The sequence below is a fragment of the Chinchilla lanigera genome, unplaced genomic scaffold (assembly GCF_000276665.1).
Source record: "Chinchilla lanigera isolate Chin_1 unplaced genomic scaffold, ChiLan1.0 scaffold00019, whole genome shotgun sequence".
In the NCBI taxonomy this organism is placed as follows: Eukaryota; Metazoa; Chordata; class Mammalia; order Rodentia; family Chinchillidae; genus Chinchilla; species Chinchilla lanigera.
Window position 1 is genome coordinate 10,004,556 of NW_004955420.1, and position 25,640 is coordinate 10,030,195.

A 25,640-nucleotide genomic window follows, 5' to 3' on the forward strand; every position below is an offset into this window, starting at 1 on the left:
GATAGCTAAGATAATTGTACTACTAATTTCTATTAGTTCATTGAAGGGAACAGTTAATGTTTATATTGTTTAATCAATCTTATATGCCTAAATCTGGTAATCTGAGCAACTACTTTGAAGATAACAATATGCAGTATAATAGCCATTGTTAATCTCCTATCAACTTATTTTGCAATTCTGTATCATTTTTATTGTTTTTTAAATTATCTTTAAAAAAAGAGCTAAGGGCCAGGGATATAGCTCAGGGGCACAAGTGCCTGCCTGGCAAGCGCAAGGTCCTGAGTTCAATTCCTGGTACCAAAAAAACCCCCAAAAAACAAAAATAAAAAAAGAGCTAAGCACTTTAGAAAAGATGGCCTAAGAACAGCACAAAAACTAGCAGGGCCCCACCCTTGCAAGTTCAAAATTGCAAGGGTGAAAGACTTTGCTTTCAGAAAAGAGCCTCATGCTCCAGAAAGTGGCAGCTTAGGGAATGAGATCGATTTGCCAGGATTCAGTTCACTATGTGTCTTAGTTATTTTTCTCTCATTGCTGGGACAAAATACCTGACACTTGAAATTAGAGAAGGAAAGATTTATTTTGCTCAGTTTGTGGAGGTTTCAGTCCATACTCAGGTGGCTCCAAGGCAGAGTGGCATGGCAGAGGGCAACTGTTCATGGTGGTGGAAAACAGCAAGAGCAAAAAGGGAGGAGCAGAGAGCAAGCCTCTTTCCCTCCCTTATATTGTATGCAGGCTACCTGCCCCAAGGTGGGTGTGGTGTAGCTCTTACACTCATAATTCCAGCATTGGACGATGATCCATCATAAACTCTAGAAGCCCACCCCATGATTGCATGAAGTTATGGGGGGACACCCAGACACAAAGCATAACAGCATGCTTAGCCATCCAGGCACTCAGAGGCCTCTGTAATGACTGCCAAGATGCAAAAGGGCTCAGCTATTTCTCCAGCTGGCAGCAAACCTTGGCATCATCCATATGGTGCTTGTGCTAGGCACATTCAGAATGCAAAAACTGTGGGATCAGGAGGCCTTCCACACAGATTTCAGAAGAAGGCCCAGGAGATAAGGCAGCATGCTTGAGAGGGAAGTTTATGGAGCTGTGGTGGTGAACCCAATACGATGGAGACCCCAGGATACTGGAAAAGCCAGGAACATGGAACATCTGAGGAGAGCCTCGAGGAGTGAGCAAAGCTGGCTCAGAGAGAGGCCATAAGAGCTATAACCAGAGACAATGCAATAGGGGCAGGACCACCCAAGCCCTCTGATGTTCACATCTTGCCACATATTGCCCCAGGCCTAGATGTGGAGCTATGAGATTAATGTTTGCCCTGCAGGGTTTTGTTCTTGCTTTGGTTCCATTCCTTTCTATCCCCTTATTTCTACCTTTTGAGCTGGGAATATTAAGGGGCTGGTGATATAGCTCAGCGGGCACAGCACCTGCCTAGCAAACATGAGGTCCTGAGTTTGATTCCAGGTACCCCTCCTAAAAAACGAAGTGGGAATGTTTATCCTTTGCGATCTTTTCTTTTATATGCAATCTCACAGTTAAGAGTTGGCTTTAAATTTCAAAAGAGACTTTGGACTTGGACTTTTTAGCAATGCTGAATCTGTTAGGACTTGGGCAACACGTAGAGATGGACTAAGCGCATTTTGCATAAAGGGATTTGCATGAATCTTTTGGGGACCAGGGGCAGAATGCTATGGTTTCTATCTGTATATCCCCCCACAGCCTCATGTTCTCATGGGTGGGGTTTAGGAAGTGACTGGGTCATGGGTGTGTGATACTCATGTCTAGATTAGGCCACTGATGTGTTTGTAGCCCATCCCTGTGTTCCTTGAGCAATGTTTATTTAATTGTGATGTATTATTCTTTTTATTGTATTTTATTAAAATTCTTTATATTTGCAACTTATAATAAATATATTCATATGGAGTGTTGGTACATATACATATCAATCTTTATCATATTGTTTAATTCATGTTTGAATTCAAATTTGCTAGTGTATTATTTTGGAATTTGAAAATTTTCTGTATTCTTTAACAATTTAAATAATTTAAGAATTATCAGTTACTAGCCAAGTGTGGTGGCACATGTCTATAATCCCAGCACTCAGAAGGCTGAGGCAGGAGGATCACCATGAGTTTGAGGCTAGCCTGAGCTACATAGTGAATTCAAGACCAGCCTGAACTACGTAGCAAGACCCCGCCTCAAAAAAAAATTATATTACTTAAGAATTTTATATAGAATTGATTAGCAAAGCTCTCTGTGCCTGATTTCTGTTTTTCTTTTATTGGTTGAAGAAAACTGGGGAAGTAGCTATTTGATAATCACTTTAATTTATTGTTTGGTTTATTTACTCCTTTAGTCACTTTTAATAACTTTCCTTAAATAACAAACTAGTTCATCTAGATTTTTAAATATCTTAGTTTACAGTTGAATAGCAGAGCAATCTTTTGAGTACATATACTACCAATGATATATGACAATTTTTTTCTAAACATCTGTAGTCTCTAATTGTTTCATGAGATTTAAAAAATAGCATAGCTTTTATCCATTCTGGATCTTATCATCATATATTTCTCCAAAGTGTCAAAAATCCTAGTGAATTAAATGAGAAATTTGAAATGTTGGACTAAGCAAAGGCTCCTTTTTATTTTGTCTTTTTGAGACAGTGTCTCACTATGCAGTTCAGGCTGGCCTTGAGCTCACTTTGTAGCCCATGCTGGTCTCAAATTCACAGTGATCCTCCTGTCTCAGCCTCTCAAATGCTGGGATTATAGGCATGTGCCACCACGCCCAGCCAAAGCCTCCTCTTATTAAGACATATTTTGGAAGTGGTTTCCTGAATCCTTTATGCTTGTAATAATTTCTTCTTGTGCTTCTTGGGATTTTTCTCAAATCTCATATAATTTGCCTGCCCATTTATGAATAAGAATAAAGGAAAATTAAGGTTGACTTGGAACAGTGTGTGATGGAACCAGCCATTGCGCTGCTGGAACCCAAATGCTGCAGCTGAGAGAACATCAGTGTGGGGGTTCTCTTACCCTCACTAAGAGTCTTGGTTTTCCCTGAGCAGTTGTGCAGTTTCTTTGGAATGATTTTGGTGAGGAAATGGTGGTACTTTAATGTTTCTGAAGAATGTCTCTGAGTTTTGTCCTATTATCAGTTCTACCTTTAATTATATCTGCTGCTTCCAAATCATGAGCCTTTCCAGAATTCTGTTTGTCCATTTTGCAGTTTTTTGTTTTTATAATTTTGGTAGCCAAAATTATTCCATTTCTTCTTCATTTATTCATATTTATGGTGGTTTTGTGTATCTTGTGTTGAGTTCATACAGCATAATGACTTAGAAATGAGGAAAGGCCATACTGCTGGCAGATATGTTGACAAAAATGATGGATGAATGAACTGGCAGGAAAGAAAACAAAAAGACCTGTTAAACTCAGGCACAAGAACTCAAAGCAAAGTATCTAAGGCTGACATGTAAAGGAAATGGAATTCTACGTTGCTCGGAAGACTCAGAGCTTTATCATTACACACCATTGTGTTCGCATATGTTCATCAGCATCACTTGAGGGAAAAGTGTGGTCCCCACACCATGCCTCTTGAATCAGAAGATTAATTCTGGTGGGAGAATGCAACAGTCTACCATTCATTCATTCATTTATTTGGTACTAACCATTGAACTCAGGGCCTTGGGTATGCTAGGGAAGCAACTTACCACTAAACTACACCACAGTACCTTCTTAAAATTTAATTATTTTTAAAGTAAATGATTTTTATTGGCATGTTTTAGATATACATAATGATCACATTTATCATAGGGAATCTGTACCTACACATGATGTAATTTGATTCTTTTTTCCCATTCCCCTACCCTTCTTTCAACTCTTCTTTCCTTTCATATTTACAAAAGGTTTTTTCCATTTTTTCCTTCTTTTCTCATTTTTTTTAACTTTTTCCTTCCTTCCTTTCCCACCTCCCCTTCTTTGTTCCCTTTCCCATTTGAAGATTTTTCTTCCTATTTCCCAATATCTGTTATACATTTTGGTCCTTACTTACACTTTTAGCTTCTCACACCAGAGAAATAATGCAGTGTTTACACATGTGTGTCCAATTGATAGTATGGTTTCAAGGTGCATCTGTTTACCTATAAGTGTCTCAAGCTTAACCTTCTTTATGGCAGAGTGGTACTCCATTATTAAAAAAAACCCACATCTTCTTTATCCATTCACCAGTTGATAAGCATTTGGGCTGTTTCCAAGATTTAGCTATTACAAACTGTGCTGCTATAGACATGGATGTGCACATATCGCTATGATATGTTTTTAATTCTTTCAGGAAGATACCATTAAGGGGAATAGCTGGGTCAAATGGGATCTCTAGTTCTAGTTTTTTTGAGGAATCTCCACACTGATTTCCACAGTGGTTGCACCAGTCTACACTTCCACCAACAGTGGAGAGGCTTCTTTGTCCCCACAGCCCCACCAACATTTATTATTGGTTGATTTCTTGATAATGGCCATTGTTTCTGGGGTGAGATGGAATCTCAATGTTGTTTTAATTTATATCTCTTAAGTGACCAGTGATGTTAAATATTTTTTCATATTTTTTGCTATTTGTACTTCTTCTTCTGAGAAGTGTGTATTCATTTCAGATGCCCGTTTTTGGATTGAGTCTTTCAACTGGGGGTCCGATTCTTTTTTAGTCAGCATGATTTCACTGAGATGTTTTAGTACAGCACTGGAGGATCTTAGAATCCTACATTCTAAACCAGTGCAAGCGCTGTGAGTGGTGTACAGTATTGCTGAATGTAGTTGACACATCTAACAAAGGAAAGTTATCATCATTAAACATCCACAGGTTGACTCATCATTTAAGTTTGAGGCTAAGCAACTTTGGTATATTCATGTTTCTCTGGCTCCCCTTTTTATACTAGATAAAAGCTACCTCCCATTCAGTGTAGCTGGACAGGACTGATATATCTGTGGTCTCACTTAAGTTTCCACACCATGAACAGCAAGGAACAAGAAAGATTAAGATATGCCTGGTGGTCCTCATCTTTGCTGAACTGAAAGCATCCAGTAGTTAAAGTCTGCCTTCCCACAGTGTAAAGCTGAGGACAGTAAATAGTCCATAAATATATTCAGCTGTAGTTTAAAGTACAAAAGTGTAGCTAAATAATGATGGAAACCATCTGTTTATACAAAGAACAGTAAAACAGTTTTTAAACATTAGATTATATTTTAAAATGAGCTCTATAAACTTTAAAAGTCTTGGAGAAAAAGATTACTTTAAATCAACCGGCTTTAGTCATAATGCGTCTCAACTCACACTTGTATGTCAGACTGCCTACATATACATTTACAACTAGGTCTTCATTTCCTCCAAGCGTAGAAATTCTGAGAAATAAAATTGTTACATGTTTACCAGAGGCCGTTTTATGAGGAATAGAATCCTAGGTGAATTTCCCTTTCAGGATCACCTTGAGCCGTTAATTAAGCAACTTTTTGTTTACTTGTTTATCGAATTCTTCTACTCACAGTTTCCATGTAACAGATTTAGCTAAGATGAACAGTGGCCAGAGACCTACTATTTTTGGTTAAAGGATAAAAGAATACCAAATCAAAGCTTAACTATGCATACGGTGGAACTCATAAAAATTCACCTTTTTTGTCTAAAGCAAAATGATGAATAGCTAGTAAATGTAAGTGGATTTAGGGGAGTCTTTATTTTGATGGAAGTCCACAGCGTGCACTTCCAATGTTTCTTTGGAACAATGAAAAGTAAAAACTATAGCTAAAACTATGATGCAGCAGGGCATGAGGTGGACAGGGCATGAGGTGCATTGGGACGGCCAGAGGGGAGCGCCGATGTGACAGTCAGTTTAGAAGCTACGTCTCAGAATGGTTTCTAAATCAGATAATTGCTGAACATAATTTTGGAGTTTCAGAATATGGCACTTCAAGTAAGTGATAGTCATGACTCCTCCAAAATAAACATGTCAGTGGCCATTTTAAGATACAATTAACTTTGCTTCAGATGAAGCACAATAACTATGATAGTTTAATTGAAACCCAGTTCTCGTTAGAAAAAAGAAAAATTCAAAACTAATCCTATCATAATTTTGCTAACATACACTCCAAAGTAAAGGGCTAAACAGTGTTTTTACCCAAATGTCTATAGGCATTATGGTTATAAATTTACACAGAAGGCTTTTCTCTGAAGTTACCTTTGTTACTTCAAAGTATATAAAACATGAATTTCTACAGTGGGATTTTATGTTAGAATGTTGTCGCTGCAGAGATGTACTGAAAGAACAAAGGAAAGATCACCAAACAGAAAAAAAAAAAGGAGGACAACATTTAAGATAGTTCACTAAAAACCAAATAAACCCCCCTTCCCAATAAACTGGAAATAGTTTTGAGGGGGCTGGGGATTTAGCTCAGTGGCACAGCGCCTGCCTGGCAAGCGCAAGGTCGTGAGTTCGGTTCCCGGTACCGGAAAAAAACCAAAACCAAAACCAAAAACAAACAAAAAAAGAAATAGTTTTGAGGTTTAGGAGGTGAAACAGTGACTCTCAGAGTGAAAAAAGATTTGATGCTGAGACCCAGCGCTGAAAAAGCAGAGAGAAAAACAAGTGGAAAGTCTGGGAAGTCATGTGTCACTTTTCATTTGCTTTTTCAGTGGGACGTGGCTGAACAGTGGGACGTGGCTGAACATGGATTTCCCATTGTGTGTCCTCCAGATGACCTTGGCCAGGATTATTGAGATGTCAGTCATAGTGCAGTGCTTCCTTTTGTCCTCTTGCAGAATTGTGTTTGTGACAACAATGGCCTCAAAGATGGCATTTTTTATTTGGTAAATAGCTGGCCCAGAGAAGATCCTGTGGGTAAGGATAGCATAACTTTGGTGGCTCAAGCTGAGAGCAACATATTGGCAGTGTGCCACATGGTGCCACATGTGTGGGCCATGTTGTCCACAAGGACGAGCACATGGCCTTTCATGTTGCCCACCAGCACCAGTCCACTTCAAGTACCTTTTTTCTGCCTTTGTGAATCAAAGCAAACTCCACATTCAGCCTGTCTGCAGTGGATGTGACCCTTTCGGCTTCTCCTGTATTGGGCGAAGCAACGATACAGTTTTTCCACTTGCTGATGTTCTGCTGAACCCACTGCAGCACAGTGGGCTCTGTATACAAGTTATCCACCAGAACATCAAAGAATCCCTGTATCTGAGAGGCATGCAGTCCGTTGTGATGATGTGATTGGCCTCAGCCACTGAAGCATGTTGGCCACAAGTTTTGCAGAAATGGGAGCACAATTCTTGTCTTTTTTTTTTTTTTTAATCTTGGCAGGCATATGGGAAGCACGAGATCACCACAGTCACTCTGGAGGATGAGGCAATCTCACACACATTGATCATGATGAGCAGTTCCACCAGGTTGTCATTGATTCTCCACAGTCACTCTGGATGATATAGATATCTTCTCTTCTAACACTTTCACCCATCTCTACAGTGGTCTTGTAGTTGGTGGGGGCTTTGATATTTTTAAGTTCTTTGTGTATTCTAGACAGCAGTCCTTTGAGGAACAGCTGTCAAAAATTTTTTCCCAAACTGTGGCTTGTCTCTGTTGGTGGGTTCTCTTATTGTGCAAAAGCCTTTTAATAAGATTAAATCCCCCAGTTGTTGATTCTTTATGATAGTTCCTGTGCATTTGGGGTTTTGTTCATAAAGTCTTTGACTACACCAGTATCTTCAAGAGTTCTACCTATTCTATCTTCTGGTATATTTAATGTTTCTGTTAAGAATACAAGTTCTTGAAGGTCTTTTACTTCCTTCGTTAAATTGATTCCTAAGTATTTCATTGTTTTGGATGCTATTGTGAAAGGTATGGTTTCCCTAATTTCTCTCTCTGTGAGTTTTTTGCTTGTGTAAAGGAAAGCTATTGATTTTTGAGTGTTGACTTTGTATCTAGTTATGCTACTAATTATTAAATCTAGAAGTCTTTTGGTGGACTTTTTGGGGCTTTCTATGTAAAGTATCATGCTATCCATGAATAATGATAACTTAACTTCTTTATATACTTATTCCTTTTATTTCTCTCTCTTGGCTAATGTTTGCAGAACTGTATAGAGTAAGACTGGTGACAGTGGACATCCTTGTCTTGTTCCTGATTTTAGAGTGAAAGGTTTCAGTTTTTGTACATTTAGTATGATGTTGGCTGTTGGTTTGTCATAGATGGCTTTTATCAGATTGAGATAAAGCCCATCTATTCCAATTTTCTGTAAGGTTTTCTTTTTATCATGAATGGATGTTGGACTTCGTCAAACACTTTTTCTGCATCTATTGAGAAGACCATATGGTTTTTGTCCTTGGCTCTGTTAATATGGTATATTACATTTATTGATTTGCCTATGTTGAACCATCACTGCATCCCTGGGATGAATCCACTTGGTCATGGTATTCAGTCTTCTTAATTATATAAGATACTGCATTCTGTTTGCCAGTATCTTATTGAGCATTTTTACATTTATGTTCATGAGGGAGATTGGCCTGTAGTGCTCTTTCTTAGTTGGGTCCTTGTCTGGTTTTGGTAACAGGGTAATGCTTGCTTCTAGGAGTAAATGTTGGAGTATTAATTCCCTTTCAAATTTCATTACAGAGTTTGAGAAGTAGAGGTATTAGGTCTTCTCTGAATTTCTTGTAGAAATCAGCATTGATTCTATCAAGGCCTGGGCTTTTATTTGTTGGTAAGTTTTTCATTACATCCTCAATTTCACTGACTGATATTGGTTTATTTAGAATTTTTATATCTTCTTGACTCAGCTTTGATAGTTTATATGTAGGAATCTGTCCACTTTTTCTGCTTTTTTCATCTTATTGGAATACAAGTTCTTGAAGTAGCTATAGATGATCTTTTGGATTTGTGCAGGATCCATTGTGACTCACCCTTTTCATTCCTAACTGCATGAATATGAGTCTTATCTTTCCTTTTTTGATAAGGTTGGCTAAGGGTTTGTTGATTTTATTTAATCTTTTAAAGAACCAACTCTTTGGTTCATTAATTCTTTGTGTTGTTTTCTTCTCCATTGTATTAGTTTCTGGTCTGATCTTTATAATTCCCTCCCTTGTATGAGCTTTGGGCTGGACTTCTTTTTTTTCTAGAAGCTTGAGGTTCAACATTAAGTTGTTTATTTGAGCTCACTCTGTTTTCCTGATATGGATATTCAGCAGTATAAATTCCCTCATAGAACTCTTTTCGTTACATCCCATAAGCTCTGGTATGTTGTATCAGCATTAGAATCTAGTTAAATTCTTTAATTTCATCTGATACCCATTGGTTGTGCAAGGGGGTGTTATTTAATTTCCATGTGTTTATGGAGTTTTGTGATTTCTTTTGCCATTGATTTCCAATTTCATTGCACTATGATCTGATAATATCCATGGAATAATTTGAATTCATTTGCTTTTCCTTAAGCATGTTCTGTGAGCTAGTATGTGGTCTGTTTTGGAGACTGTCCCATGTGCAGCTGAGAAGAATGTGTATTCTGATGTTCAGAATACCCTGTAGACATCTACTAAGTCCATTTGTTCAAAAATTTGGTTCAGTTCTAATATTTCCTTGTTGATTTTTTGTCTAGTTGATCTACCTCCATTAGAACTGTATTATTGTTTATTTGATTTTCATGTCTGTTATTATTTTTAATATAGTTAGGTGCACTGGTATTTGTTGCATGTACATTTATGATTGGTATCTCTTCTTCTTGGATTGTTCCCTTTACAAGGATATAGTGACCTTTGTCTCTCTTAATCAATCTTGGCTGGAAATCCACTTGTCTTCAAATAGAATAGTTACCCCGGATGTTTTCCAGGTTCCTGCCCCATGGAGTATTGTTTTCCATCCTTTGACTTTCAGTCTCCTAATTTCTTTTTAAATTAAATTATGTTTCTTGTATGCAGCATATTGTTGGATCCTGTTTCTTGATAAACTCTGCCAGTCTGTTTCTTTTGGTTGGTGATTTAAGACCATTAATGTCAATGGTTATAACTGATATGTATCCTTGTGATGTTATTTTCCTGTTTTTGGCCCCTCCCCCCATTTAATTATTTGCCTTACCTGGTGGATTCATTCTATTGAGGTTCATGGAGTTGTAGTCCTTGTTATCTCTTTCTAGAATGTCCTTCAGAGCATTTTGGAGTAATGGTTTGGTGTTCATGAATTTCCTCAGGTGTTCTCTGTCATGGAAGTATCTTATTTCCTCATCAATTTTGAAAGACAGTTGTGCAGGTTACATCCATTTGGTTTGGAGGTTCTTTTAGGGTTTGAAATACTTCACTCCAAGCTCTCCTAGACTTGAGGGTTTGTGTTGAGAAGTCATGTATGATTCTAATGGGCTTTCTTTTATAGGTGATTCATTTCCTTTCTTGAAGGACTTGTAATATTGTGTTCTTGTGTTGAATTTCTGGAAGCTATTATATGTCATGCTGTAGATTTTTTTGATCATGGCTAACTGGAGTTCTATATGCCTCAACTATGTGTGAAGTTTTCTGCCTTGTTGTATGGGAATGGAGTTTTCATTTGTGCTATCTCCTGTTTTTTCACTGACTCTGATCAATCTTACATTATTCTTCTTTGCATTATCTAGCAGCTGCTAGACTGATTTCTCTCATTGCTATTTTAAGAATTCTTTCTTGCCGGGTGTGGTGGTGCATGCCTGTAATCCCAGCACTCGGGAGGCTAAGGCAGGAGGATCGTTGCAAGTTTGAGGCCAGCCTGGGCTACACAGTGAGCTCAAGGCCAGCCTGAACTACATAGCGAGACCCTGTCTCAAAAAGACAAACAAATAAAAAGAATAATTCTTCCTTTTTATTATTGCTAACCATAATACTGTCTTCTATATCTGAGATTCTGTCCTCACATTGGCTCATTCCCCTGCATATACTTTCAATGGAAATTTAATCTCTTAGATATGTTTGAATTTGTCTTATGGATTTCATTTATTTTCTATGTAGGGTATTCATAGTTTCCATCATTTTCCTAAGCTCTTTTTTTTATGTGTATCTGCTCTAGAATCATTAAGCATATCTTTCATTATGGTTACCATCTGTGTAGTTAGTTATCTGAGAAATTATTTCTGATTTGACTTTTTCTAGGGCCTCTTCACTTGTTTAGTTACTTCTGCTGTTATCACTTCAGAGAGTCCAGGTGGGTGGCTTTTGGATTGTTTCAACCCCAGGTTTGCCTTTGGTGAGCTGGATGTGTGGGGTGTATCTTGTTTAAGTATATTCTCATTTTCTATTTTTTTAGTTTAATTCCTCTGTTGATGCTTGTAAATTGTCTATGATGAGTAGCTTTATTGCTAGTACTTAGGATCTTTAGGAAATGACTACTTCTTATATGTGTCTTTCAGACGTAGCTGGCTTTTGGGTTTTGAGTCTTTGCAGGATCCTACATCTTCAACTTATTGGAGATGAGAAGTTGCTGCTACTTGGCCCAGCCCCTGGTTTTTGGCACTGGCTTATAGTATTTTTTGTGATTCTTAGGCAATCTCAGTCTTGGTATACCAGATGAACAATTTTTTTTTTATCTTTTTGAGACAGGGTCTTGCTATGCAGTTCAGGTTGGCCTTGAGCTCACTTTGTAGTCCAGGCTGGTCTCAAACTTGCAATGATCCTCCTGCCGTAGCCTGCCGAGTGCTGTGATTACAGGCATGTGCCACCACACCCAGCCCCCAGAACAATTGGTTAGAACAATTATGTCACTGTGACTACAGTGGTACAATCCACAATAACAATAGTATCAAACAAAGTCTACAAAATGACAAACTGAAGTAACTGTTAATTTACTACCTTTAGCCATATGTACTAGATTTGTACAAAATCTAAAATTAACCACAAAATTATGTGTAGTAAATAAGCTCTCAATATGGAAATTTTATCATTAGGGAAGAAAATTTAAAAGGAGTTGGGGGAGGAATAGTAGAGAAACAGCAAAAAAGGAAGAGATTAAAAGCAAGGCTGGAGGACAAAAGAGAATCATGCAAACTTTGAGAAACTCATGCAGAAGATGGGCGGTAAAGAGAAGAAAGAAACAAAAACTAGAACAGAGCAGAATAACAATAAAATACTAGAAACCATGTTCACATTCATATAAAAACTAGAACCAATAATAAAGAAAAAGCAAAGCATAAAAAAAAAACCAGTAAAAAACAAAAGACAAAGAAAATAAAGGAAAAAAAGAAAAAAAATGTCCAAGTCAAAGTGTGTGTCTGTGCTGTCACTGGTGGACAGCATGGGCAAAGAGAGCACATGTCCATGTCCATCAAACCCCGCAAACCACCCCCCAGCAGCTCCGTGGTGGGGTAGCGGATGATCGCAGTGGGACTCTATTTCTACCAAAGTTAAGGCTGTTCTCAGGCTATGAGGCTGGAACCAGATCCACCTAGCCCGCTGCCATCCTTGTGCCTGCTGCAAGCTTGAACTAGGCTGGGAGCCACTTGGTGGAGCTAGCAGCCACTCTGAGTCCTAAGCTCAATTGGCTTGTCTCCAAAATTGCGCTTGGCTAACTGCCCTTTCTAGAAGGAGCTCCTAACCAGACAACTCACCAGCCGCAACAGTCTGCTGCATGCACTGCTCCACTCCACTGGTGCACTTCTCCATGGAGCCTGAGTAGCTGCCAGCACATACCCTGCATCTGCAGTTTCAAGTTGCCCCAGTGAGTCCAGGCTCAGGGAGAAAGCACCACCTGCCACCTCCTTCTTTTTCTTTAAAGTTTCTCTCTTCGCTCTCCTCGGAAGCTGCAATTCTTGCTTCAGATCCTTTCTTGGTCCAGGGGACCCACTCCCTTCTTCTCTTCCTCAGGTTGCAATATGCCAGTGTCTGGACACCAAATCTTGGAGAGGCTCTTTGTCTGCTCTTTACCATTCTGCCATTTTCCTGGAAGCTAAGATTTAATTTTTAGACAGGGCCTTGATAAATTACCTAGGCTGGCCTTGAATTTGCAATCCTTTTCCTTCAGCTCCTTGAGTTGGTGGAATTACAGGAATATTTAAAAAATATGCGTTTGAAAAAATTTTAAGAGATTGTGGAGAACCTCTAGGTTGGGAACTATTGTCATAATTGATATTAGTAATGAAAAATTTAAGTCATCCAGAAAAATTTTAATTATTTTCTGCTTAAAAGGGCAGGTGCATTGCTTAATTTTTTCATCTCTAGGACACGGTATCTGGCACCTCAACTTGAAAGGTATAGCTGGGTCAAATGTTATTTTAATGTTTAATCTTTTGAGAAATCTCCATACTTATTTCCCTATTGGTTGTACTGATTTACATTCCTACTAACCAAGCAGGAGTGTTCCTTTACCTTAGCATTCTCACTATCTCTTACTATTTTTTGTTTCCTTTGTGATAGGCATTCTAACTGGGGTGAGATAGGGTGAGATTGATTCAGTTTTAATTTGCATTTCTCTGATGGAAGAGGCATTGAACATTTTTTTCATATACATTTTGACCATTTAAACTTTTTCCTTTGAGAATTGTGTAATCAGTTCATTTGCCACTTTTTTATTGGACTTGTTTTTATGGGATTACTTCTTTTTTAGTTCTTCATGTGTTCAAGGTTTTAATCTTTCAGAATAGTACCTAGCAAAGATTTTCTCCCATTTAGTGGGCTCTCCCTTCACTCTGCTATTTTCTTTTCCATGCAGAAGCTTTTTAATTTGATGTAGTCTCATTTGCTGATGCTTGGTGTTATTTCCTGTGCATGTGGAACCCCTTTCAGGAAGTTTTTGCCTGTGCTTATGGCCTCAAGTATTCCTCTATGTTGTCTCCCAGTAGTTTCAGTATTCCTTTTTTAATATCTAGGTCTTTGACCCATTTTGATTTGATTTTAGTACAGAATGAGAGATAACTTTTTCAAGGGGCTGGGGATTTAGCTCAGCGGCACAGCACCTGCCTGGCAAGCGTAAGGTTGTGAGTTCAATTCCCGGTACTGAAAAAAAAAAAAACCAAAAAACCCAAAAAAAGAAAAAAATAAAAGGAGATAACTTTTTCATGCGTCCTTATTATAGACTGCTTTTTCATCCAGCATATGTTTTTGGCCCTTTTGTCAAAAGTCAAGTAGGTGTAGATGGGCTTTTCTCCTGTCCCTTCTATTTTATGGTTGTACTTTTCTATTTTTGTGTGAGGCCCATGTTGTTTTTGTTAGTATGGCTTTGGTTTAGTGATTCTTCCTGTGTTCCTCATTTTGCTGAGGGTTGCTTTGGCTATTCTGGATCCTTTCTGATTCCAGATGAAATGCAGGATTGCTTTGTCCTGTTTTGTGAAAAATGTTATTGGCATTTTAAGAGACTGCATTAAAACTATAGAATCTATAGGATCAATAATGAGACCCTGCTTAAAAAAAGAAAAAGAAAATGCAACTCTATTCTACTTCTTAAATATATTACTTAAATATTAACATAGAGATTAAAAGTAAACAAAAGTGGCATACCAAGGAAACATTAAACAAAAGTAAACTTCAAAAGTCAGTGCACAAAAATCAATCACATTCCTGTATACCAACACGAACCCACCAAGAAAGAAAGAAGTAAAATAATTTTGATTACAATTGCATCCAATAATTAAATACCTAGGAATCAACGTAACCAAGGAGGTAACAGCACTCTATAATAAAAATTACAAAACTCTGAACAAAGGAATTGAAGAGGTTGGGTGTGGTCGTACACACCTATCATCTTAGCACTTGGGAGGCTAAAGCAGGGAATTGCTGTGAGTTAGAAACTAGCCTGGGCTACACAATTGGAAGGTCATCCTGAACTACACAGCAAGAAGCTGCCTCAAAGAAAGAAAGAAAGAAAGAAAAAAGAGAGAAAGAAATTAATTGAAATATATATTAGAAAATGAAACAACATCTCTTGTTCTTGGATTGGTGGAGTTAAATTGTTAACATGGTCCTACTACCGTTATTTTCAAAGCTGCTGATTGGCCTGGAGAAGTAGGAAATACAGTGATCCCTCACCTATTGCAGGAGTTATGTTCCAGAGACCCCAGCAATAGATGAAAGTCCTCGAAGTAGCGACATTATATTTATTTTATTATTTATATATATTTTAAGGCTTTATAAAGCCTTCCAGAACTCCTATAAACATTTCCCACTCTCTTATTAACTTTTCCACACGCTTATAAACATTTCATATGTTCCTAAACACTTTCTACACTCTTAAACCTACATAGTTTTAACATGTAAAATTCTATATGGGTACTTGATGTGAAGTGGACAAAGAGAGATGCTGAACGTATGAGCACCGTGTGGGAGAGCAAACAGACCAATGCTACGGTCACTGAGCCAATCAGTGCCCAGGATACAGAACACAGTGCTGTGGTTGGTTGACTTCCACTCCATCAGCCAATAGTGTGCCGTGTATAATCTTATGTTAGCACACTTGCACAAACTGTAGTGGTGTACTGCATTTCCATTGTGTACAGTATGGTATTCATCTGCTGATGAAATACATGCTGTATTTTATTTTGATTTAATATTCTTTTAATATGTTTGAATTAACATTTTTATATTGTTTTAAATTTTTTAGTCAAAAATAAGTAAAATCATAAATATTATATAAATTGCAAAATCCCATTAGATAGCAAAAACTCTGAGATACAGAATTAGAAATATTTAAAAAAAAAAACTCGTGATACAGAGAAGCCGCAGTCAGTGAACTGTGATAAAGTGAGGATGACTGTATGATAGGGTAAATTGTTACAATATTCTCATCAAAATTTAGCAGATTTGTGGGAAACCAAAAGTGTAAATAAGGACCCAAATGTATAATATTGTGAAATAGGAAGAAAATATTCAAATGGGAACGGGAACTAAGGAGTGGAGAGGGGGAAAGGAAGGAAAGGAAAAGAAAAAAAATGATGAGAAAAGAAGAAAAGAATGGAAACAAAGCTTTTGTAAAGAAGGAGGGGAAGAAAGTTTGAAGGGAGGATAGTAGAATGGGGAAAAAGAGAAGCATGTTATATCATGTACAGGTACAAATTCCCTATAGTGAATGTGATCATTATGTTTTCCTGAAATGTATCAATAAACTTAATTTTTAAAAAAGTAGCAGGTTCTTTTCTCATTGAGTGTTCCTTTTGTTGTTGAAAGTTTTTAATTAAATTCCAAAGTTCTCTCTCTTTTTTTCTTTTTCAGACAGGGTTTCAGTACACACTTGAGCACTAGAGGTTCAAAGTTCTGAAAAAGTTGTTTCTGATGTCCTTCGTCAGCTTAACTGTTGCTTTCACGCTGAAATAGAGAACTGCCCACTCTGTCATTTTTGTCTACTGTTATTGTTTTGACTTTACTATATTGATTTGTTTGGCTTTATCAGTCAGTTAGTTTGGCTTAGCTTAAACTATAAAATTTTTCTGTAAGTAATTATTTTAAGTAATTTTGGATAATTCTCTCTGGAAAGCAATAAGTTAAATTTTGGTTTAAGTCTTTTGGCTTTATCTGGGTGGATTGGAATTTGTCCTGTGAAAATGTGGATTGAAAATCATATAGTTGGGCAGAGTTTATAAACAGAATCAGAAGCACTCTTTGGTTCTTTTATTTCTAGCATGTCATTTTCTCTTTCCAAATATTGTTACTTACTTTGATTACTAGGGTAGTCAAGTCAATAAAGAATGCTACTGGCTTTAGCACTTCAAGCCAGTGAGATTGTTTCTATCAAGTTTTTATTTCCTCAGCATAATAGACTTGGACATCAGTTCTTTTTAAAAAATTTATTTTTCTTGTAAAGAACAAAATAGCACAAAATTTACCATCTTAACTGTTTTAAGTGTGTAGCTCAGTGGTGTTAAGTACACTTACAGTGTATTTATTAGTCACCATCCTTTTCAGTAACTCTTTTTATCCTCTGATGAAACATTGAAAATAATAACTTCCCATTCCTTCCCTAACCCTCTCCCAGCATCTGGGAACTACTCATTTTACCTTGTCTTCATGATTTTTTTTTACTACCCTATCTTTATATATGGAATCATACAGTATTTGTCTTTTTCTTAAACTGCCTTATTTTACTTAGCATGTTTTCAGGGAACATCCATATTGTAGCATATATCAGAGTTTCTTTCATTTTTTAGGGATATTTAGTATTCCACTGTATATATCTACCCCATTTGCTTTTCTGTTTATCTATTAATGGACACTGAAGTTGTTTTATAAGTGTGGGTGTACAAACACCCATACTTTGAAAACTCAATTTCACTTCTTTGTGAAGTGATGCATCATGTGGTGATTCTATTTTTAATTTTTTGGGAACCACCATAGAATTTTTCAAAGTTGTGGAACCATTTTTCATTCCCACCAACAAGGCTGATGCATGAGGGTTCCAATTTTTCCATATCTTTGCCAATTTTTTAAAAACAGTAGCCATCCTAATGAGTATCAGCTGTTATCACATTCTAGTTTTGATTTTAATTTCCCTCATGATTAGTGATGTTGAGCATCTTTTTCATGAATGCTACTTATTTACAGTTTGTGTATTTCTTTGGAAAAAATATTCTGTGCTCATTTTTTAGTTGGATTGTTTCTTTTGTTGTTAAGATTTTGGACTTATGTATTATGGATATCAGTCCCTTATCATATTTATGATTTGCAAATACTTTCACCCATCCTGTGTGATTCCTTTTTACTCTGTTATTAGTGTCTTTTGAGGCATAACATTTTTAGTGTTCATGAAGTCTAACTGTATGTTTTCTTTTGTTACCTGAGCCTTTGGCTTCATGTGCAAGAAATTATCACCAAATTCAATGTCAAGAGGGCTTTGCCTTATGTTTTCTTATAAGAGTTTTATAGTTACAAGTCTTTGATTCATTTTGAATTAATTTTTTGTACAGCATTAAGTAAGAGTCCAACTTCATTATCTGGCATATGTACATGTAGTTTTCCCAGCATTATTTGTTGGATCAGTTCTTTATTTTTGTAATAATTGAAGTTAAGCTGTAGTTTTAAGGACCATCTTGTAGGGAAAGTTATACTGAATACTTGACATCTGTATTAGTCTGATAGGGTTCCTTAAAATTCCACAGACTGGGTGGCTTAAGCAATGTAAATATAATTCTCAAAGTTCTAGAGGCTGGAGGTCTAAATCAAGGTATTGGCAGATATCTTCTGTCTTTAAGGGGGCTGTGGGGGTGCTCTGAGGCTTCTGTCCTTGAGAGGCATGTCAAGTCTAGAAGTAAAAGAGAAACACATCCTATGATGAAAGAAAGAAAATATTTGAATTGTGTGTATCACTAGATACACCTGCCTCAAAATCATATGCCAGAATTCTTGGATTTGCTTTTCTGCTTCTGAAAACAAGAACTTGTGATATTCAGTCAAATGAATATTTCTAACTTATTACCAGTTCCCTTTTAAAACAAAGTACTGATAACAAAAATTAAAGGTCTCCTTTCCAAGAAACTTGCTTTGACATGATGCTAATGAGGAACTTATCTTTAATGCCAAATTCTAGTCCTAATGTAAAATTTGTGATCTCGAGGTGGCCTTGTTGGTTCACATTTGTGCCAAAGCATGGAGATCATATTTTCCTGGTCAAAATATTGGGACTCATGGTCTTGATAATGGGATAGAAAATCGAGATTTATACCATTGCAGCAAACTGGGGCAAATGATATGGTATGTGGTACGTGTAAGGACAAGCCTGGGATTCCTCACTAAGAAAGCGAGGAGATAAAAGAGTATCTATTGGCCTAACCTGTTCCTGGAGAGGAATCCCTGTGGAAATAGATTGACTCTGAGTTTTCTGTAATTCTTTGGAACAACTTTAGAAAGAAATCAGGGGATTCTGGTTCAGATTGGGTCTGATGAATTAATTAGAATATCCATGAGAAATCCACAGGCTCAAACACACTCTTTGAAATGCATGACCAGTATGAACTTTGTTTTTCACTCTGTTTTCTGAAATCTTTTTAGCAAACTGAGTGAATCTTTCTTTTCATTGTTTCTAACTGAATTACCATCTGCTATTTGGAAATCATAATTAGTTTTGAAATTTACATTTAAATATAAATTATGCACTACCACACTGATTGGTCTTAAGTCTAGGATAAGAAGAGAATTATTCTTATGGTTTGGTTTTATTATTCACTCCAATGCCTCATCTACTGCATGGAATCCCAAACATATCTTTAAAACCTTGATTGGTATACAGAGGCTTCGACTGCTTGTTATTCTTTCCTCAGCTCCTCTTATCTGCAACACTTCTCATTCATTTAAGTCACAGTTTTAATTTTCATGGTCACTGAGGCTTCTCTGTGCTCTTTTAAAGGAAAACTGCTTAAGTTCTTAGGTTCAAATTTGACTTTTATTCCTAAGTGCATTTATGCATTGCTGTGATCTTCTTCTGTCCTTTCACAATTTCAACGTTGGTGTTTGATGCACCGCCAGTTGACTCAAGGACCAAGCAATGACAGTATCTTCAGATCTGATTGCATATGTCTAGAATAGTATACTGCTTTTCTTTGTACTTAAAGAATTTGAAAAGAACAGTGCCCAAAAATCAATTCAAGAACAATAGACTCCTGTAATCCTAGCTACTCAGGGAGTGAGGCAGGATGATTACAAATTTGAGGCCAATCTGGACAATTTAGGAAGGCCTTGTCTTAAAATATAAGGAAAGTTGGTGTTGCATCAGTGATAAAACATTTGCTTAGTATGTGTGAGGATCTGGGTTCAATCCCCAGTACCAAAAATAATGGCTGAATTGAACCACCGCTGTCATTAACAGGTATTTTCACAATTCTTAGCATTTTTCATTAGATAGAATGATTAGATGTAGATTCTCAGCCTATTCTATGATTTGTTGGATAACCTTGGGTAAGTTGGTTTTATACTTATATCAAAAGTCCCTAATCAAAGTCTCATATGCTTATAGGTGGACCTTTTCCAAGGTGGCTGGGTCTAGGGTGTGTGAATAGGGATTAAGCATGTGTGATAACTAAATTGGTCCACTGATTGATTTAGCATAGTTCTGTGGGTGATGGGAAGGCCTACTCAGTGTGGGTGGCATTATCCAATAGCCTTGTAGCCTTTATGATGTAAAAGGGAAAGGAAGACTCATTGCTTGTTGCCTCCTACCTGCCCTGTTATGGACTGTTCCTCCTTAGCCATGCTGCCCTGCCTGGAGCCAACCAGCTATGGACTGAAACCTCTACAAACTGTGAGCTAAAATGAACCTGTCCTCTTTCAATTTGTAGTTGTTGGGAATTTTGTCCCAGCAACAAGAAAGTAACTAAGATAGTTGCCATAATTCCTCAGAGCTTATTGATTTGTAAAATGAGTAGACTGAATGCTTTCCAAGTTGTTTTCAGATTCCTAAACTTTATGATTAATAAAATTATAGAAAGCACTTTCAAGTTGACCCCATTTACATGAAAGAAAATGGCATAGTAGTGGTGTTAAAACTCAGGAATGATGTCAGCAAAATGGTAGAATAGTAGATTTTAGTCCTTATGCTTTCACAGAGATGCCAATTTTGATAACTACTCACAAATAACAGTACCTTTCTCAGAGTCCAAGAGTCCAGTGTATTTTTTTTTTTTTTTGTCTTTTTGAGACAGGGTCTTGCTATGCAGTTCAGGCTGGGCTTGAGCTCACTTTGTAGCATAGGCTGGTCTCAAACTTGCAACAATCCTCCTGCCTCAGTGTCCTGAGTACTGGAATTACAGGTGTGTGCCACCACACCCAGCAACAGTCCAGTGTGGAGGTCCTAGAATCTCTTTGAAACAACAAAAATAAAACAAAACAAAACACCAAAAAACCTCTGAACATAGGGGCATTGAAAAGTATAATAAAATAGTTTCATTTTATCCACAGCTTTTCCCTCAGGCAGCACAGCTCAGTGCCAAGAGAGACTTGCATTTGGCCCTTGATTTCTCCCAGGGGAGAAAGTGAGAGTGTAGCAATTTGTAAGCTTCTCAAGCTTATGGGAAAAGTTGCCAGGCAGCTCATTTATTTTTCACCTCTCTTAGAATACAGAGGGGTTTAGCATGTTAAATATCCTACAGACATCTAGGGCCATGTAAAAAGGGAAGGTGGTTATAATAATTATAATAGGGAGTTCAGCAAAAGGGCATAGCTTCTGCCAACCCACACATAAACTCCATCAAAAGACCTATCCATGTATCCCATAAGATGCGTCATCTGTGGCCTTCCCAGCAATACAGCCCCAGTGCTCTGTGTGTCTCTCCTCTGATCTTCAGCTGGCACCCCACGTATGCTCACACGGATGGTACAAGCAAGCCTCTCGGACAGACCTAGCGACAGCTGACTTGATTCTGCTGGATTGGGAGAAGATACTTAACCTTGGGGAAAATAAACATGGAGACTCTTAGCAATTAGTCTGGCTTGTAGATTTAAGAGAAGATATATAATTCTGAGACTTCCTCTCAAAGGGAAAAGAGAAATAGAGTAGGTCTACCCATATAAATGGTCTGAGAGGACCCCAGAAACTTTAGTGTTCAATAAACACTAAAAAGTGTTTTTGCTTATTCAGATGCAGATACAGCAATGCAAGACTTCAAGGAACATACACACAAAATCAGAAATATGATACCACAAAGGGAGTAAAACAATTCTCCAGTAGGCAACTCCAAAGAAATAGAAGTCTATGAATTGTCTAGCAGGATTCAAAACAAGTGCTTTAAGGATACTTGATGAGCAGCAAGAGAACACAGTCAACAAGAATTCAGAAACAATACATGAACAAGATGAAAAGTTCCATAAAGAAACAGGAGTCATATAAAGGACTACATAGAAATTTTGGAAAAGAAGAATACAATAAATGAAATGCAAGGTGCATTACAGAGCTTCCATAGCAGATCCAATAAAGCAGAAGAAAACATGCTATGAATTCTAACATAAGTCACTTGAAATTATCCAGAGAAGAAAAAATAAATAAGAATTTAACTGAGTGAAAAAGCTGGGCCTGGTGGTGCATGCCTGTAATCCCAGAAGTCCGGAGGCTGAGTCAGGAGGATCACTGTGAGTTCAAGGCCAACCTGGGCTACAAAGTGAGTTTAAGGCCAGCCTGAACTGCATAGTGAAACCGTGTCTCAAAAAGACCAAAAAACAAAACAAAACACAACAAAACAAAGCAAAACCCCCCAAAGCAACAAAGAAACAAAACCCCAAACCAAAACTGAGTAGAAAAGTCCTAGAAGAATTATGCACATCATCAAGTGAATCAAATATATTTATTTTGAGGATTATAGAAGAGAGAAAGAGGGTGGAGATGAAAGCTAACTTAAAGAAATAGTTGCTGAAAACTTCCCAATCTTGGGAGAGATATGGATATCCAAGTTTATGAAGTTCAGATGCCTCCAACATGACCAATCAAAGAACCTTACACCAAGACACATCATAATCAGATTACCAAATGACAAAGACAAAAATAAATTTGAAAGCAGCCACAGAAAACAGCTCTTCACATAAGGGAACCTCTATAAGGCCACTAGCAGATTCCACAACAGAAGTCTTGCTGGCCAGGAGAGGGTGGGATATATTCAAAGTACAGAAAGAAAAAAAAAACTGTCAACCAAGAATGCTATACCTGGCAAAGCTGTCTTTCACAATGAAGGAGAGAGAAAAGACTTTTTCAGAAGTACAAAAGATGTGGGAGTTTATTATCAGTAATCTGTGGTACAAGATATGCTAAAGTAAGTTCTTCAAGTTGAGAGTACTTGTTAAGAACATATAAGTGTAAAAAGCATATGGTGAAGCTCTGGATATCTTAATACTGTAACGGTGCTGTGTAAATCACTTTTACTAGTGTAGTTGGTATAAGAGAAAGATATTAAATTGTATTCTACTGTAGTATATAATAATAATATTAAGTTAATGGGTACATGATACAGACGAGGTGACTGTAACATCAATAACATGATGTTGTGGGAAATGATATACAAGTGTAGAGTTTTTTGTATTGAATTAAAATTAAGTTATGTTGAAATAGACTTCTATAGCTATGTTTTATTTAAGCTTCATGATAACCACAAAGAAAAAGCTCTAGTAGGTACACAAAAGATAAGGGAAAGAAGTAGAGCATCCTATCCCAAAAATGTCAAATCACAAAGGAAGACAGCAAGAGAGGAAGAAAGAACAAAGAACTACAAAACAGAAAACAAATTTTAAAAATGTCGATAGAAACTTCTTACCTATCAATAATTACAGTGTCCTACATATAAACAGATTGAATAATCCAATCTAAAAACACTGGCTGCATGGATTCTTTTTGGGGGGGTACCAGGAATCGAACTCAGGACCTCATGCTTGGCAGGCAGGTCCTGCACTGCTGAGCTATATTCCTGTCCCCCTGAATGGATTTTTTTAAAAAAACAAGATCCAACAATATTCTGCCCATAAGAGGTTCACATTATTTTTAAGGACGCACAAAGGCTGAAACAGAAGGCATGGAAAAATACATTCCATATATATATTAATGTAGAAGGAAGGGATGGCAGTACTTAAAGCAGATAAAATAGACTTAAGTTAAAAACTTTTGAGAGAGACAAAAGATGTCATAGTGTAATTACAAAGGGATTAATTAATGAAGAATATGTACCAATTGCAAATATGTATGCACATGCTGTTGGAGCACTTAGATATATAAAGCAAGTACTGTAGTAATAAAACTAAATGGAGAAATAGACAGCAACACAATAATAGGGGCTGCAAATTCTCTATCATCAACAATGGATAAATCAGCCAGATGCAGTAGGGAGACAGTAGGTTTGAATAACACTATAGACCAAATGAACCTAACGGATGTATGTAGAACATTTTACAGAGCAACAGTGGAATGCATTCTAGGACACGTTGTGCCATAAAACAAGTCTTCACAAATCTAGGGAGACTGAAATCATATCAAGCATCTTTTCTTATCACAATGATATGAAATTAGAGTTCAAGAACAAGAAGATTGAGAAATTCACATGTGTGGAAATTAACACACTCCAGAACAATCATTGGGTCAAAGAAGAAATTAAAATGGATAATAAAATACCAGTCACAGTCCCATGATCTGCCATCTTCAGCTAGGCCCTACCTCCTATTTCCATCGCCTCTAGACCGTGTTATCAATTATGATCTCATTAATGGATTAATCCACCGATGAAGTTAGAACCTTCACGATCCAATCACTTCCTCCAAAACGAGCCTTGAGCACATCAGTCTTGGGGGATAGTTCAAATTCAAATCCTAAAACCAGTCATGACTAAAGTTATTAAATCAGTCCTGTATTTTGAGTGCATTCTCCAAAAATTCACATGTTGGAAATGTGGTCCTTATTGAGGTGATGTTGAGAAGTGATAGAGCCTGTAAGAGGTGGGACCTAGTGGCAGGTGGTTAGATATTGAGCGCGCTACCCTCAACAGGGGTTGTATCTGCCAGCTTCACTTTACTAGACAGAAATACCTTCTACAGTAATCCTGTTAAGAGAACAAACTAGAACCAGTAAGAACCTGGGACTTGTGGCTCTGGTGAGCACATTCTCATTTGATGTCAGGACTTTCTACTAGATCCCACCTCTTTCAGCTCCCACCTGGTTTACACCAGCTCCCACCTGGTTTACACCAGCTCCCACCACCAAACCTCTAGTAACTGGATGCTTGGGGAACAATCACATCAAAGTCATAGCAGGATTTTAGTGTAGTTCTCAAAGGACCCCAGTTCTCCTCAAAGCAGGTTATTGTAAGAAGTGAGATTGACCTCTGAATCTCTTGGCTTCTGATTTTGCTATGAGATCTCTTCCTTCTAGGCATGACTCACTCCCTGTCTACTTCTCTGCTATGTTGTGGTGCAGCCCAGGGAATACTGCCAGAGTCTTAACAGATAGAGTCCCCAGGTCCCAGATTTTCAGGCTCCAAAACTGTTAGCTAAATAAATTTTAAATTATTTTTAAAGGACCCTCTTTTCAAATAAAATGCCTCAAGTCATATATTCTGTTATAGCAACGGGTCTAAGGCCACACCACCCTGAATATGCCCAATCTTGTCTGTTGTAGCAACAGAAAAGAAACTAATGCAGTCAACAGTCAGCAAAGAAAAGCCCAGCACTTGATGGCTTTACTGATGAATTCTACCAAACTTTTAAGAAAGAATTATCACCAGTCATTCTCCAACTCTTCCAAAAATTAAAGAGGAGGGAATACTGCCACACTGTTTTATGAAGTTTTACGTTTTGTGTCTGGATGTCTCCCTAAAACCTCATTTGGTCATGGGGGGTGGGCTTTTCTTGAATCTAGAGTTTAAAATTAGTTCATGGTCTAGTGCTGGGATTTGGGGTGTGAGTACCTCACCTGCCATAGGGCTTAGGGTGTGTAGCCTGCAGACAATATAAGGGAGAAAAAGAGGCTTGTTCCTCCCATTTGCTCTGTCTTCCACTGCCATGAATGGTTGCCCCTCTGCCATGCTGCCCTGCTTTGGAGCCAACTGATTATGGACTGAAACCTCTACAAACTGTGAGCTAAATAAACCTCTCCTTCCTTAATTTGGGCATCAGGTTTTTTTGTTTCAGCAATGAGAGAAAAGTAACTAGGATATGAGGGCAGCATTACTGTGTTACCAAACCAGACAAGGATACTTGAA

General features: G+C 37.5%; 1 pseudogene; it reads right to left on the reverse strand.

Moving 5' to 3' along the window:
* Nucleotides 1-6,657: 6,657 nt before the first annotated feature.
* Nucleotides 6,658-12,663, reverse strand: LOC102022197 (annotated as a pseudogene).
* Nucleotides 12,664-25,640: the final 12,977 nt, after the last annotated feature.